The 17,700-nt window shown below is 47.5% G+C and overlaps 1 protein-coding gene across 3 annotated transcripts in view; it reads left to right on the top strand.

Moving 5' to 3' along the window:
• The window catches only part of LOC135527745 (copine-5-like), a 188,911-nt gene that overhangs the window by 86,873 nt on the left and 84,338 nt on the right, over positions 1 to 17,700 (top strand). The gene's annotated exons all lie outside the window — the stretch shown is intronic.

The following is a 17,700-nucleotide window of genomic DNA, read 5'->3' on the forward strand; positions in this document are numbered from 1 at the left end:
AAATACAAAACCTAGAATACACAACATAGAATGCCCACGACAACTCACGCCCTGACCAAACTAAAACAGAGACATAAAAAAGGAACTGAAGTCAGGACGTCACAGTACCCCCCTCCCAAAGGTGCGGACTCCGGCTGCAAAATCTAAACCCATAGGGGAGGGTCTGGGTGGGCATCTGTCCGCTGTGGCGGCTCTAGCGTGGGACGTGGACCCCACTCCACCATAGTCTTGGACCACCTAAGTGGCACCTTTGGAGCAGCAACCTCAGACTGGGGACCCTTGCAGCGGGCCCCGAATAGATGGGAGACTGCGGCAGCGCCGGACAGACGGAAGACTCTGGCAGCGCTGGAGTGAAGGGCGACTCTGGCAGTGCCGGAGTGAAGGGCGACTCTGGCAGTGCCGGAGTGAAGGGCGACTCTGGCAGCGCCGGAGTGAAGGGTGACTCTGGCAGCGCCGGAGTGAAGGGTGACTCTGGCAGCGCCGGACAGACGGGCGGCTCTGGCAGTGCCGGACAGACGGGAGAACCTGGAGGGAGGAGACGGAGAGACAGCCTGGTGGGTGGGGCTGCCACAGGACCCACCAGGCTGGGAAGACCTACAGGAGACCTGGTGCATGGAGGAGGCACCGGATGGACCGGGCTGTGGGGGAGCACTGGAGCTCTGGTGCGCAGCCTTGGCACCACTCCTCCAGACTGGATGACCACTTTAGCCCGGACCCTGCAGAGTGCAGGCACAGGTTGAACCGGGCTGTGGGTGAGCACTGGAGATCTGGTGCATACCACTCGCAGCTCTACCTTACGCACAATACCCTCATTCGCCAAGCACGGGCGGAGCGCAGGCATAGGACGCACTGCACCCTCCCATTGCCCCAGAGACACAGCATGCAGAGCAGGCGCAGGATCCCCTGGGCCGAAACGGAGTACCGGAGACCAAACTCGCTGGGCCGGCACAATATGCCCTGGCTGGATGCCTACACTCGCATGGCACTTGCGGGGGGCTGGTCTATAGCGCACCGGCTATGAGCGCGTACTGGCGACACCGTGCGCTTGACCGCATAACACGGTGCCTGACCAGTACTGCTCTTCTTCCGGTAAGCACGAGGAGTTGGCACAGGTCTATCGCCTGACTCCGCCAATCACCCCATGTGCCCGGCTGCCTCTCGTGCCTGTTGCGCTGCCTTACCTCATATCATCGCCGCTCAGCTCTCGCTGCCTCCAGTTCTTCCTTGGGGCGGCGATATTTCCAAGCCTGTGTCCAGGGTCCCTTGCCTTCCAGTATCTCCTCCCAAGTCCAGGAGTCCAGAACCCTCTGCTCCGGGTTACCACGCTGATTGGTCCTTTTTTGGTGGTTAGTTCTGTAACAGTTTTCCTCCTCTTCTGAGGAGGAGTAGGAAAGATCGGACCAATGCACAGCGTGGTAAGTCTCCATATTTTAATTAAATATAAATTAACACTGAATACAAAAGAAGAAGAGAAATAAATTAAAACCGAAACAGTTCTGTATGGTAACACACAGACACAGAAGACAACAACCCACAATCCATAGTGGGAAAACAAGCTGCCTAAGTATGGTTCTCAATCAGAGACAACGATTGACAGCTGCCTCTGATTGGGAACCATACCAGGCCAAACACAGAAATACAAAACCTATCTTACCCTGTAGGTGGCTCAACTTACCCTGTAGGTGGCTTAACTTACCCTGTAGGTGGCTCAACTTACCCTGTAGGTGGCTCAACTTACCCTGTAGGTGGCTCAACTTACCCTGTACGGGGATCAACTTAACTTACCCTGTAGGTGACTTAACTTACCTTGTAGGTGGCTTAACTTACCCTGTATGGGGATCAACTTAACTTACCCTGTACGGGGATCAACTTAACTTACCATGTACGGGGATCAAGTTTCCCCATTTCCCCATAAATTGTGCCAAGACAACACTTTTTTTGAGACAAGCTATATTTTCAAAACTGTACTGTTTACATAAATTCTGATTATTTCCAGTGTTACACAACGTCCTGATATATAAGTAGATATCTTTTGTTGGAAATAATACGACATTTCCCTTGACGGAGTGATGCTGAATTTTTTTGGCTCAACTTAACCCTCTATCCCCTACTGTGCTGTACTTAAAAAAAAAATGCTAGTTCTACAGTTGACCTTTTTCCATGTGGTTCTGGAATAAACAGACATGGAAGAGGCTCGACGTGTGGTTCTGGAATAAACAGACATGGAAGAGGCTCGACGTGTGGTTCTGGAATAAACAGACTTGGAAGAGGCTCGACGTGTGGTTCTGGAATAACAGACATGGAAGAGGCTCGACGTGTGGTTCTGGAATAAACAGACATGGAAGAGGCTCGACGTGTGGTTCTGGAATAAACAGACATGGAAGAGGCTCGACGTTCAGAGAAAACTGGATCAGTGAGTGAGAGAGCGAGAGAACACAGTGTGTTTTTCTCATCTTGACTTCAGAGACTCGCGGTTAATTTTAATGTTGTTGGTTAATCTCCTCGTTCGGTTACGTAATACCAAACTGCATGGCTGTTCTTCACAGATGAGGAGGGGAAAAGTAATGAGTGGAAATTTCAATAATTTCAATAATGAGTGGAAAACTGAAAATACTTTTAAGTAGATAGTTTGAGTTGAAGAGTGCAGACACACACACACGCGTAGGTACGCACACACTCACACACACGCAGCCACACACACACACACGCAGACACGCACACATGCCACACACACATAAGCACACACAAACACACACACGTAGGCATGCACACACCCACAGCCACGCACACACACACACACACGTAGACACGCAGACACGCAGACATGCCACACACATAAGCACACACACGTAAGCACGCACACACCCACAGCCACATAGACACGCAGACACACACACATGCCACACACACGTAAGCACGCACGCACGCACACACACACATACACACATACACATACAGAATGCCTTGCACCCTGTTAATTTGAGGATGCTGCTGTCTTGTATAATTTAACTGGAGTTGAAGCGTTTGAGCCAGCTAGCAGGTGATTAGCTTGCAGTGTCTTGGTACATCACACAATTAGACCACACCGCTGAGCCACTAAAGACCCATTGTAGATCCAAGGCTGTGCTTCCTAACGAACAAAGGTCCCTCACTAATAACAGTTTCCTGCTTAGGCTGGGAAAAGAACACTCTGATCTTGCTGATATTTCAATAACCCCTCTCTCTCTTTCCCGCTGAGAGGGATTAGGTTATGTCCCATTACATACAGTAAATATACTTTCTGAACACTATGTGCAAACTAAATCTTTTTCTGCTGCCCTTCACAAGTTTGTATTAGTTATGTATTCATCTTTTTGTTAATAACTCTGGGAGGGACTCTCTCTCTCTGTCTCTCTCTGTCTCTCTCTATCACTCTCTCTCACTCTATCACACTGTATCACTCTCTATCTCTCTCTCTCTCTCTGTCTCTCTCTGTCTCTCTATCACTCTCTCTCTCTGTCTCTGTCTCTCTCTGTCTCTCTCTATCACACTCTCTCACTCTATCACACTATATCACTCTCTCTCTCTCTCTCTATCTGAAAATCTCCTGTGGGCTCAGCTCGCTATGAAAATAAATTGCTCTTTTAATGTATACAGTGGGTTTTTAAAAGAAGTGCAGACAGACAATCATGCAGAGCAGCCATTTCCAATTCATAATACAGCCCTCAAGGGAAAGTAACTGCAAGGACTGTGGGACACTTAGACTTTGAGAGAGATAAGCGCACTGATTACATTTTTGTATTAAAAATAAAAACAGTTTGCTTTTTTGCTGCTGGGTTCGTACACCTCACAAAGGGCAGGTTCATTGTTCTGCTGGGGTCGTACACCTCACAAAGGACAGGTTCATTGTTCTTCTGGGGTCGTACACCTCACAAAGGACAGGTTCACTGTTCTGCTGGGGTCGTACACCTCACAAAGGACAGGTTCACTGTTCTGCTGGGGTCGTACACCTCACAAAGGACAGGTTCATTGTTCTGCTGGGGTCGTACACCTCACAAAGGACAGGTTCATTGTTCTTCTGGGTTCGTACACCTCACAAAGGGCAGGTTCATTGTTCTGCTGGGGTCGTACACCTCACAAAGGACAGGTTCACTGTGCTGCTCATGTGCCATCATGGACACCTAATATGTTTCCCAGGTGTTTCCTGTAAGAGTAGGGGTGTAAATCCCAGTATCCTGACTAAATTCCCAATCTGGCCCTCGTGCCATCATGGACACCTAATGTGTTTCCCAGGTGTTTCCTGTAAGAGTAGGGGTGTAAATCCCAGTATCCTGACTAAATTCCCAATCTGGCCCTCGTGCCATCATGGACACCTAATGTGTTTCCCAGGTGTTTCCTGTACATGAGAATGTCTTTTCAGTCAAATTACAGTACCTGGTAAAATAAGGGATTAAATAATAGCCTTTGTCCTTGTGGGGAATTGTAATATCTCCCAATTTATCCAAAATGTTCTTGTTTTACTATCCTTGAGATCTTCTGGTCCCCACAAGGACAGTTAAACAAACACATACACACTCCCTCGCTCAGTCTCTCACCCTCCCTCCATCTCTACCACCCTCCCTCCATCTCTACCACCCAACCTACCACCCCCTCCCTAACACACTCCCTCGCTCAGTCTCTCACCCTCCCTCCATCTCTACCACCCACCCTCCATCTCTACCACCCAACCTACCACCCTCCATCTCTACCACCCTCCCTCCATCTCTACCACCCAACCTACCACCCCCTCCCTAACACACTCCCTCGCTCAGTCTCTCACCCTCCCTCCATCTCTACCACCCTCCCTCCATCTCTACCACCCAACCTACCACCCTCCATCTCTACCACCCTCCCTCCATCTCTACCACCCAACCTACCACCCCCTCCCTAACACACTCCCTCGCTCAGTCTCTCACCCTCCCTCCATCTCTACCACCCGCCCACCATCTCTACCACCCAACCTACCACCCTCCATCTCTACCACCCTCCCTCCATCTCTACCACCCACCCTCCATCTCTACCACCCACCCTCCATCTCTACCACCCTCCCTCCATCTCTACCACCCTCCCTCCATCTCTACCACCCACCCTCCCACCCTCCATCTCTACCACCCAACCTACCACCCTCACACCCTCTCTACCACCCACCCTCCCTCCCTCCATCTCTACCACCCACCCTCCATCTCTACCACCCAACCTACCACCCTCCCTCCATCTCTACCACCCACCCTCCCACCCTCCATCTCTACCACCCAACCTACCACCCTCACACCCTCTCTACCACCCACCCTACCACCCTCCATCCCTACCACCCTCCATCTCTTTTACCCTCTCTCCCTAACACCCTCCCTCTCTACCACCCTCCCTCCCACGCTACCACCCTCCCTTCCACCCTACCACCCTCCATCTCTACCACCCTCCCACCATACCACCCTCCATCTCTATCACCCTCCCACCCTACCACCCTCCCTCTCTACCACCCTCCCTCTCTACCACCCTCCCTCCCTCCCTAACACCCTCCCTCTCTACTCCCTCACTCCCTCCATCCATACATCCTCCCTCCCTCCCTACCACTCTCACCCTCTTCCATACCTCCACCCTCCTTCCATCCATACCTCCTCCCTCCCTCCCTACCACCCTGACCCTCATCCATATCTCCTCCCTCCCTACCACCCTACCCCTGTCACCCTCACTTCCTCCATCGATTTCTTTCTTCCTTCCTTCCTCACTCCTCCCCCTCCCCTTCCTCACCCCCCCCCCCCTCCTCAGCCTCACTCTCCCTCCCTTACTCCCTCAGCCTCCCTCTCTCTTTTTCACCCTCATGCCCTCCCTCCGTCTCTCTCTCCCTCCTTCCACCCTCAGCCTCCTTCACTACCCTTCTTCCTCCCTCCCTCCCTCTCTCTCGTTCCATTCCCCTTCCCTACCTCAAGTCCTCTTGACAGTTGAGGATATGAGAAAACATGAGTCCTGCTGTGGATGAGATGATGAAAGTGGTGCCTCTCTCTCTAGAGTACTGTTACTGTGTCTAAACAGCAATAAAGCCCTGAGTTACAGTACAATACAAAGGGCATACCTGTCTGTAAGAGTATTGCCCTCTGATGGAGTGGGATGTACAGTTGATGTCGGAAGTTTACATACACTTAGGTTGGAGCCATTAAAACTAATTTTTCAACCACTCCACAAATTTCTTGTTAACTTGTTATGGCTGCAATCCCAATACCGGGATCGATATGACAACTATCAGTGAAAATAGAGGGCGCCAAATTCAAACCACAGAAATCTCATAATTACAATTCCTAAAACATACATGTGTCTCATATAATTTTAAAGGTAATCTTGTTGTTAATCCCACCAAAGTGTCCGATTTCAAATATGCTTTTCAGCAAAAGCACTACAAACGATTATGTTAGGTCTCCACCAAACCACAATAAGCACAGCCATTTTCCAGCGAAATATAGCATTCACAAAAAGCAGAAATAAAGATAAAATGAATCACTAACCTTGAATTATCTTCATCAGATGACACTCATAGGACTTCATGTTACACAATACATGCATGTTTTTTTTGATAAAGTTCATATTTTCAGTGCCTTGCAAAAGTATTCGGCCCCCTTGAACTTTGCAACCTTTTGCCACATTTCAGGCTTCAAACATAAAGATATAAAACTGTATTTTTTTGTGAAGAATCAACAACAAGTGGGACACAATCATAAAGTGGAACGACATTTATTGGATATTTCAAACTTTTTTAACAACTCAAAAACTTGTAAAATTGGGCGTGCAAAATTATTCAGCCCCCTTAAGTTAATACTTTGTAGCGCCACCTGTCCCCCCTCTTCTCTTCCATTGTCCCCCCTCTTCTCTTCCATTCTCCCCACTCTTCTCTTCCATATTCCCCCCCCTTCTCTTCCATTGTCCCCCTCTTCTATTCCATTCTCCCCCTCTTCTCTTCCATTGTCCCCCTCTTCTCTTCCATTCTCCCCCTCTTCTCTTCCATTGTCCCCCCCCTTCTCTTCCATTGTCCCCCCTCTTCTCTTCCATTCTCCCCCTCTTCTCTTCCATTGTCCCCCCTCTTCTCTTCCATTCTCCCCCTTCTTCTCTTCCATTGTCCCCCCTCTTCTCTTCCATTGTCCCCCTCTTCTCTTCCATTCTCCCTCCTCTTCTCTACCATTGTCCCCCCTCTACTCTTCCATTCTCCCTCCTCTTCTCTTCCATTGTCCCCCTCTTCTCTTCCATTCTCCCCCTCTTGTCTTCCATTCTCCCCCCTCTTCTCTTCCATTCTCCCCATCTTGTCTTCCATTCTCCCTCCTCTTCTCTTCCATTATCCTCCTCCCTCTCTCTTATCTCGCTAGTCTTAATTTACCCCATCTCTATCGCCGGGGGTAATGGGAGAGAATGGGACATTTCTTTCTCTGTTCACAATAGTCACTGCCAAGAGGAACCCCGGGAAGCTATTGAATGGCAGGCTACATATTTAGCCTGCAATATACTGTACATAATGTGTCATGCATCTAATTTGATGCAATATTTTGCATAAGAAAAGGGCTATAAAATGAAAGGGCTTAAAAGTGGAGGCTCTGAGAGTGAGAGAGAGAGAGGGAGGGTGAGGAGAGGGTAGAGAGGGAGGGTGAGGAGAGGAGAGGGAGAGAGGGTGAGGAGAGGGAGGGGAGAGTGAGAGAGGGTGAGGAGAGGTTGAGGGAGGGTGAGGAGAGGGAGAGAGGGTGAGGGGAGGGGGGAGAGAGGGAGGGAGGGTGAGGGAGAGGGAGGGGGGAGGGTGGGGAGGAGGGTGAGGAGAGGGAGGGAGGGAGGGAGGGTGAGGAGAGGGAGGGTGAGGAGAGGGTGAGGAGATGGAGAGAGGATGAGGAGAGGGTGAGGAGAGGGAGGGGAGAGGGAGGGTGAGGAGAGAGTGAGGAGAGGGAGAGAGGATGAGGAGAGGGAGAGAGGGTGAGGAGAGTGAGAGAGGGTGAGGAGAGGGTGAGGAGAGAGGGAGGGAGGGAGGGTGAGGAGAGGGAGGGGAGAGGGAGGGTGAGGGAGAGGGAGAGAGGATGAGGAGAGGGAGGGTGAGGAGAGGGAGGGAGTGTGAGGAGAGTGAGAGAGGGTGAGGAGAGTGAGAGAGGGTGAGGAGAGGGAGGGGAGAGGGAGGGTGAGGAGAGGGAGAGAGGATGAGGAGAGGGAGGGTGAGGAGAGGGAGGGAGGGTGAGGAGCGGGAGGGAGGGTGAGGGAGAGGGAGAGAGGGTGAGGAGAGTGAGGAGAGGGAGGGAGGGTGAGGAGAGGGAGAGAGGGTGAGGAGAGGGAGGGAGGGTGAGGAGAGGGAGGGTGAGGAGAGGGAGAGAGGGTGAGGTGAGAGCGTGAGGAGAGGGAGGGAGGGTGAGGAGAGAGCGTGAGGAGAGGGAGGGAGGGTGAGGAGAGAGGGTGAGTCCCTGACAGTCTGTTCTTCTGGTTGAAACCCACCTGAGGTTCTGATGGGGATCATCAGTCGGCTCTCCAGATAAACGTGGCACCAATCAGCTTAGGACCATATGTCTCTGTGTCTATTGAGAGCCAAGGGAATCCCCAGTGGCTCCAGTACAATACGCCTGTAGAGCCTCATACAGTATAAGTACCAATTAACATATGTTTAGTGCTGTCCATCTGCACCTGCAGTGTTAGTAGTTACAATACATTTGCTGAATACCAAATATTCCAATATAGTGCACTACTTTTGACCAGGGCCCATTGGGGATACACCCACAGTATGCTGTAAAGAAACATACTCTAGATATGAGCGGCAGGGTAGCCTAGTGGTTAGAGCGTTGGACTAGTAATTGAAAGGTTGCAAGTTCGAATCCTTGAGCTGACAAGGTACTGCCCCTGAACAGGCAGTTAACCCACTGTTCCCAGGCCGTCATTGAAAATAAGAATTTGTTCTTAACTGACTTGCCTAGTAAAATAAAGATTAAAAAAATGAAGTAACCCGTTTGCTTTCACAGAGGACATCTTTTATGAAAGTAAAAGGATTCGTCTTTACTGGAATGACCCCCCCCCCTTGTGTTCTCTGCTGCTGATTGTAATCAGACCTACATTTTGTCATGAGAATAGAAATAGCTCAACCAAATCATCTACCCTCAAATATAGATGTTAGACTCACTTATTCAACTGGCAGGCTTTATTTTTCCAGTTGTTTCATAGTCTCACATTACCAGACGTTGGGCAAGCATTCAGAGATTGTGACAGTAAGCCGAGAGAGAGACTAGTGGTCTCAAAGCCAACATTTACTTTAGTCGATGCACAAGTCTTTGAAGTCAGGCACGACAAATGGAGAAGTAACATTGAGATAGTGATAGCTGCTAGGGACTAAAGAGCATGAAACTAATACACACATGCACTAACACAGATACAGACACACAAAGCACACAAAGCTCACACATGATGTGTGAGACTGAAGAGCCCAAAGAATTCTAGCCTGGTTCTAACAAGCAGTAGCAGGCAGGCACAGTGAGCATCAGAGAGGGGCACACACATACATATGAGAGAGAGAGAGAGAGAGAGAGAGTGAGAGTGAGAGTGAGAGTGAGAGTGAGAGTGAGAGTGAGAGAGAGAGAGAGAGAGAGAGAGAGAGAGAGAGAGAGAGAGAGAGAGAGAGAGAGAGAGAGAGAGAGAGAGAGAGAGAACACAGCAATGACAAATGGTTTGATGAAGAATGCAAAAACCTAAGAAAGTAATTGGGAAACCTGTCCAACCAAAAACATAGAGACCCAGAAAACCAGAGTCTACACCTTCACTATGGTGAAATACTAAAACAATACAGAAATACACTACGGAAAAAGAAGGAACAGCACGTCAGTAATCAGCTCGAATAAACTATAGAATCGATTCACTTCGGGGGAAATTGGAACACACTAACCAAACAACAATACAAAGAGTTATCTAATCTAATCTCCTATATGTTTGGCTCTATAACAAGCAACAAACACCAAAAACATATACATGATCAACTACAAATCCACTAATACTACATGTAAATTGTAAAATATACAGACCACAAATTCCAATTGGCGATTATTACATTTGTTAACATTATCCTTAACTACCGTAGGATGTAACCTTGGGAAAATCCTCTACATTATCATTAACAGCAGACTTGTACATTTCCTCAGTGAAAACAAGGTACTGAGCAAATGTCAAATTGGCTTTTTCCAAATTACCATACGACAGACCACGTATTTACCCTGCACACCCTATTTGACAAAAAAAACGAACCAAAACAAAGGCAAAGTCTTCTCTTTTGTTGACTTCATAAAATCTTTTGCCTCAAGTTGGCATGAGGGTCTGCTATACAAATTGATGGAAAGTGGTGTTGAGGGAAAACATAGACCATCATAAAATCCATGTAGACAAACAAGTGTGTGGTTAACATTGGCAGAAATCACACACCATTTCTTTCCACGGGGCGGTGGTGGAAGACAGGGATGCAGCTTAAGCTCCACCCTCTTCAACATATATATCAACGAATTGGCGAGGGCACTAGAACAGTCTGCAGCATCCAACCTCACACTACTATAATCTGAAATGTACTGTTTGCTGATGATCTGGTGCTTCTGTCACCAACCAAGGAGGGTCAACAGCAGCACCTAGATCTTCTGCACAGATTCTGCCAGACCTGGACACTGACATTAAATCTCAGTAAGATAAAAAATAATGGCGTTCCAAAAAAGTCCAGTTGCCAGGACCACAAATACAAATTCCATCTAGACACCATTCCCCTAGAGCACACAAACAACTATACATACCTCTGCTTATACATCAGCACCACGGGTAACTTCCACAAAGCTGTGAACGATGTGAGAGACAAGGCAAGAAGAGCCTTCTACGCCATCAAAAGGAATATTTGACATAACAATTAGGATCTGGCTAAAAATACTTGAATCAGTTATATAACCCATTGCCCTTTATGGTTGTGAGGTCTGGGACCTGCTCACCAACCAAGAATTCACAAAATGGGACAAACACCAAATTGAGACTGCATGCAGAATTCTACAATCACCTAAAAGGAATTGATTCCCAAACCTTCCATAACAAAGCCATCACCTACAGAGAACCTAGAGAAGATTCCCCTAAGCAAGCTGGTCCTGGGGCTCTGTTCACAAACACAAACAGACCCCACAGAGCCCCAGGACAGCAACACAATTAGACCCAACCAAATTGTGAGGAAACCAAAAGATAATTACTTGACACATTCGAAAGAATTAACAAAAAAACTGAGCAAACTAGAATGCAATTTGGCCCTAAACCCGAGACTACACAGTGGCAGAATACCTGACCACTGTGACCTACCCACAATTAAGGAAAGCTTTGACTATGTACAGACACAGTGAGTATAGCCTTGCTATTTAGAAAGGTTGTCATAGGCAGACCTGGCTCTCAAGAGAAGACAGGCTAAGTGCACAAAATGAGGTGGAAACTGAGCTACACTTCCTAACCTCCTGAAAACTATATGACCATATTAGAGACTCATATTTCCCGCAGATTACACAAAAGAATTAGAAAACAAATCCAATGTTGATAAATTCCCATATCTATTGGGTGAAATTGCACAGTGTGCAATTACAGCAGCAAGATTTGTGACCTGTTACGACAAGAAAAGGGCAACCAGAAAGAACAAACACCTTTGTAAATACAACCCATATATTTGTTTTCCTTTTGTACTTTAACTATTTGCACATCATTAAAGCTTGGAAAATTCCAGAAAATTATGGCATGGCTTTAGAAGATTCTGATAGGCTAATTGACATCATTTGAGTCAATTGGAGGTGTACCTGTAGATGTATTTCAAGGCCTACCTTCAAACTCAGTGCCTCTTTGCTTGACATCATGGGAAAATCTAAATAAATCAGCCAAGACCTCAGAAAAAAAATGTAGACCTCCACAAGTCTGGTTCATCCTTGAGAGCAATTTCCAAACGCCTGAAGGCACCATGTTCATCTGTACAAACAATAGTACGCAAGTATAAACACCATGGGATCACAGAGCCGTCATACCGCTCAGGAAGGAGTCGCCTTCTGTCTCCTAGAGATGAATGTACTTTGGTGCGAATAGTGCAAATCAATCCCAGAACAACATCAAAGGACCTTGTGAAGATGTTGGAGGAAACAGGTACAAAAGTATCTATATCCACATTAAAATGAGTCCTATATCGACATAACCTGAAAGGCCGCTCAGCAAGGAAGAATCCACTGCTCCGAAACCTCCATAAAAAGCCAGACTACGGTTTGCAACTGCACATGGGGACAAAGATTGTACTTTTTGGAGAAATGTCCTGTGGTCTGAGGAAACAAAATTAGAACTGTTTGGCCATAATGACCATTGTTATGTTTGGAGGAAAAAGGGGGAGGCTTGCAAGCCGAAGAACACCATCCCAACTGTGAAGCACGGGGGGTGGCAGCATCAGGTGGAATTCACAAAATAGATGGCATCATGACGCAGGAAAATTATGTGGATATGTTGAAGAAACATCTCAAGACATCAGTCAGGAAGTTAAAGCTTGGTCGCAAATGGGTATTCCAAATGGACAATGACCCCAAGCATACTTCCAAAGTTGTGGCAAAATGGCTTAAGGACATCAAAGTCAAGGTATTAGAGTGGCCATCTCAAAGCCCTGACCTCAATCCTATAGAACATTTGTGGGCAGAACTGAAAAAGCATGTGAGAGCAAGGAGGCCAACAAACCTAACTCAGTTACACCAGCTCTGTCAGGAGGCCTACAAACCTGACTCAGTAACACCAGCCCTGTCAGGGGGAATGGGCCTAAATTCACTCAACTTATTGTGGGAAGCTTATGGAAGGCTACCAGAAGTGTTTGACCCAAGTTAAACATTTTAAAGGCAATTCTACCAAATATTAATTGAGTGTATGTAAATTTCTGACCCACTGGGAATGTGTTGAAGGAAACAAAAGCGGAAAAAAGCTACTCCCCTACAATAGATAACAGGAACAGGTTGGCAGCAGCGCTTTTCACATGGTTTCATCATCACATCATCAGAGACTGGCTGGGTTTTCCCCCACACACACACAGCCCTTGTGGCACAATGCACTCAGGAGGGACTAATGCTCCTACTGATGTAATGAATGAAGGATAGAGAGATAGAAAGAGAGAGAGAGAGAGAAAGATGGCATGTACTTTACTATGTACCTACTTAGCTGTCATAAAGCTTCTAACTCTTAAACACTGTTCAATAATGCATTATGCTTGCCTGAGAGACCTTAGCTTATTTTACCTCATCCCTTCCGCCCTGATCTCTCTCTCTATCTCACACACACACACGCACCGCATAAATAATTAAAGGTGAATTAATTCACCTTGAGATTGAGATTGGGCTTTTAAATTGGAGAAAACCGCATAGGGAGGCTCAGAGAATGAATTGACGGGTATAGTTCTCCACTGTACTGAATGAAGTGACGGGTATAGTTCTCCACTGTACTGAATGAAGTGACGGGTATAGTTCTGTACTGAACTGAATGAAGCGACGGGTATAGTTCTCCACTGTACTGAATGGAGTGACGGGTATAGTTCTCCACTTTACTGAATGGAGTGATGGGTATAGTTCTCCACTGTACTGAATGGAGTGACGGGTATAGTTCTCCACTGTACTGAATGGAGTGACGGGTATAGTTCTCCACTGTACTGAATGAAGCGACGGGTATAGTTCTCCACTGTACTGAATGGAGTGACGGGTATAGTTCTCCACTTTACTGAATGGAGTGACGGGTATAGTTCTCCACTTTACTGAATGGAGTGACTGGTATAGTTCTCCACTTTACTGAATGGAGTGACGGGTATAGTTCTGTACTGAACTGAATGAAGCGACGGGTATAGTTCTGTACTGAACTGAATGAAGCGACGGGTATAGTTCTCCACTGTACTGAATGAAGCGATGGGTATAGTTCTCCACTGTACTGAATGGAGTGACGGGTATAGTTCTCCACTGTACTGAATGGAGTGACGGGTATAGTTCTCTACTGTACTGAATGAAGCGATGGGTATAGTTCTCCACTGTACTGAATGGAGTGACGGGTATAGTTCTCCACTGTACTGAATTGAGTGACGGGTATAGTTCTCCACTGTACTGAATGGAGTGACGGGTATAGTACTCCACTGTACTGAATGAAGCGACGGGTATAGTTCTTTACTGAATAGAGTGACGGGTATAGTTCTTTACTGAATAGAGTGACGGGTATAGTTCTCCACTTTACTGAATGGAGTGACGGGTATAGTTCTCCACTGTACTGAATGGAGTGACGGGTATAGTTCTCCACTGTACTGAATGGAGTGACGGGTATAGTTCTCCACTGTACTGAATGGAGTGACTGGTATAGTTCTCCACTGTACTGAATGGAGTGACGAGTATAGTTCTCCACTGTACTGAATGGAGTGACGGGTATAGTTCTCCACTGTACTGAATGGAGTGACGGGTATAGTACTCCACCGTACTGAATGAAGCGACGGGTATAGTTTTGTACTGAATGGAGTGACGGGTATAGTTCTCCACTGTACTGAATGGAGTGACGGGTATAGTTCTCCACTGTACTGAATGAAGCAACGGGTATAGTTCTTCATTTTGTCTAACACTAGTGTCCTGATGCCTTGGGAAGAGTGCAGTACAGGAAGGAATGAAGAAAAGTTACCGGACAGGAAGGAAGGGTGCAGTACAGGAAGGAAGGGTACAGTACAGGAAGGAAGAGTGCAGTACAGGAAGGAATGAAGAAAAGTTACCGGACAGGAAGGAAGGGTGCAGTACAGGAAGGAAGGGTACAGTACAGGAAGGAAGAGTACAGTACAGGAAGGAATGAAGAAAGGTTACCTGACAGGAAGGAAGGGTACAGTACAGGAAGGAAGGGTACAGTACAGGAAGGAAGGGTACAGTACAGGAAGGAAGAGTACAGTACAGGAAGGAATGAAGAAAGGTTACCTGACAGGAAGGAAGGGTACAGTACAGGAAGGAATGAAGAAAAGTTACCGGACAGGAAGTAAGGGTACAGTGCAGGACGGAAGGGTGCAGTACAGGAAGGACGGGTACAGTACAGGAAGGAAGGGTACAGTACAGGAAGGAAGGAAGGGTACAGTACAGGAAGGAAGGGTACAGTACAGGAAGGAAGAGTACAGTACAGGAAGGAATGAAGAAAGGTTACCTGACAGGAAGGAAGGGTACAGTACAGGAAGGAAGGGTACAGTACAGGACGGAAGGGTACAGTACAGGACGGAAGGGTGCAGTACAGGACGGAAGGGTACAGTACAGGACGGAAGGGTGCAGTACAGGAAGGAAGGGTACAGTACAGGAAGGAATGAAGAAAGGTTACCTGACAGGAAGGAAGGGTACAGTACAGGAAGGAAGGGTACAGTACAGGACGGAAGGGTGCAGTACAGGAAGGAAGGGTACAGTACAGGAAGGAATGAAGAAAGGTTACCTGACAGGAAGGAAGGGTACAGTACAGGAAGGAAGGGTACAGTACAGGACGGAAGGGTGCAGTACAGGAAGGAAGGGTACAGTACAGGAAGGAATGAAGAAAGGTTACCTGACAGGAAGGAAGGGTACAGTACAGGACGGAAGGATACAGTACAGGAAGGAATGAAGAAAAGTTACCGGACAGGAAGGAAGGGTACAGTACAGGAAGGAAGGATACAGTACAGGAAGGAAGAGTACAGTACAGGAAGGAATGAAGAAAGGTTACCGGACAGGAAGGAAGGGTACAGTACAGGAAGGAAGGATACAGTACAGGAAGGAAGAGTACAGTACAGGAAGGAATGAAGAAAGTTTACCTGACAGGAAGGAAGGGTACAGTACAGGAAGGAATGAAGAAAGGTTACCTGACAGGAAGGAAGGGTACAGTACAGGACGGAAGGGTGCAGTACAGGAAGGAATGAAGAAAGGTTACCTGACAGGAAGGAAGGGTACAGTACAGGAAGGAAGGATACAGTACAGGAAGGAAGAGTACAGTACAGGAAGGAAGGGTACAGTACAGGAAGGAAGGGTACAGTACAGGACGGAAGGGTGCAGTACAGGAAGGAAGGGTACAGTACAGGAAGGAATGAAGAAAGGTTACCTGACAGGAAGGAAGGGTACAGTACAGGACGGAAGGATACAGTACAGGAAGGAATGAAGAAAAGTTACCAGACAGGAAGGAAGGGTACAGTACAGGAAGGAAGGATACAGTACAGGAAGGAAGAGTACAGTACAGGAAGGAATGAAGAAAGTTTACCTGACAGGAAGGAAGGGTACAGTACAGGAAGGAATGAAGAAAGGTTACCTGACAGGAAGGAAGGGTACAGTACAGGAAGGAAGGGTGCAGTACAGGAAGGAAGGAAGAAAGGGTACCGGACAGGAAGGAAGGGTACAGTACAGGAAGGAAGGGTACAGTACAGGAAGAAAGGAAGGAAGGGTACAGTACAGAAAGGAAGGGTACAGTACAGGAAGGAATGAAGAAAGGTTACCTGACAGGATGGAACGGTACATTACAGGAAGGAATGAAGAAAGGTTACCTGACAGGAAGGAAGGGTACAGTACAGGAAGGAAGGGTGCAGTACAGGAAGGAATGAAGAAAGGTTACCTGACAGGATGGAACGGTACATTACAGGAAGGAATGAAGAAAGGTTACCTGACAGGAAGGAAGGGTACAGTACAGGAAGGAAGAGTACAGTACAGGAAGGAATGAAGAAAGGTTACCTGACAGGAAGGAAGGGTACAGTACAGGAAGGAAGAGTACAGTACAGGAAGGAATGAAGAAAGGTTACCTGACAGGAAGGAAGGGTACAGTACAGGAAGGAAGGGTACAGTACAGGAAGGAATGAAGAAAGGTTACCTGACAGGAAGGAAGGGTACAGTACAGGAAGGAAGGGTACAGTACAGGAAGGAAGGGTACAGTACAGGAAGGAATGAAGAAAGGTTACCTGACAGGAAGGAAGGGTACAGTACAGGAAGGAATGAAGAAAGGTTACCTGACAGGAAGGAAGGGTACAGTACAGGACGGAAGGGTGCAGTACAGGAAGGACAGGTACAATACAGGAAGGAAGGGTACAGTACAGGAAGGAAGGAAGGAAGGGTACAGTACAGGAAGGAAGGGTACAGTACAGGAAGGAAGAGTACAGTACAGGAAGGAATGAAGAAAGGTTACCTGACAGGAAGGAAGGGTACAGTACAGGACGGAAGGGTGCAGTACAGGAAGGACAGGTACAATACAGGAAGGAAGGGTACAGTACAGGAAGGAAGGAAGGGTACAGTACAGGAAGGAAGGGTACAGTACAGGAAGGAAGAGTACAGTACAGGAAGGAATGAAGAAAGGATACCTGACAGGAAGTAAGGGTACAGTACAGGAAGGACGGGTACAGTACAGGAAGGACGGGTACAGTACAGGAAGGAAGGGTACAGTACAGGAAGGACGGGTACAGTACAGGAAGGAAGGGTACAGTACAGGAAGGAAGGGTACAGTACAGGAAGGAAGGGTACAGTACAGGAAGGAAGGGTACAGTACAGGAAGGAAGGGTACAGTACAGGAAGGAAGGGTACAGTACAGGAAGGAATGAAGAAAGGGTACTGGTGTGTGTGTGTGTGTGTGTGTGTGTGTGTGTGTGTGTGTGTGTGTGTGTGTGTGTGTGTGTGTGTGTGTGTGTGTGTGTGTGTGTGTGTGTGTGTGTGTGTGTGTGTGTGCGTG

Source organism: Oncorhynchus masou, chromosome 33 (genome assembly GCF_036934945.1).
Source record: "Oncorhynchus masou masou isolate Uvic2021 chromosome 33, UVic_Omas_1.1, whole genome shotgun sequence".
Taxonomy (NCBI): domain Eukaryota; kingdom Metazoa; phylum Chordata; class Actinopteri; order Salmoniformes; family Salmonidae; genus Oncorhynchus; species Oncorhynchus masou.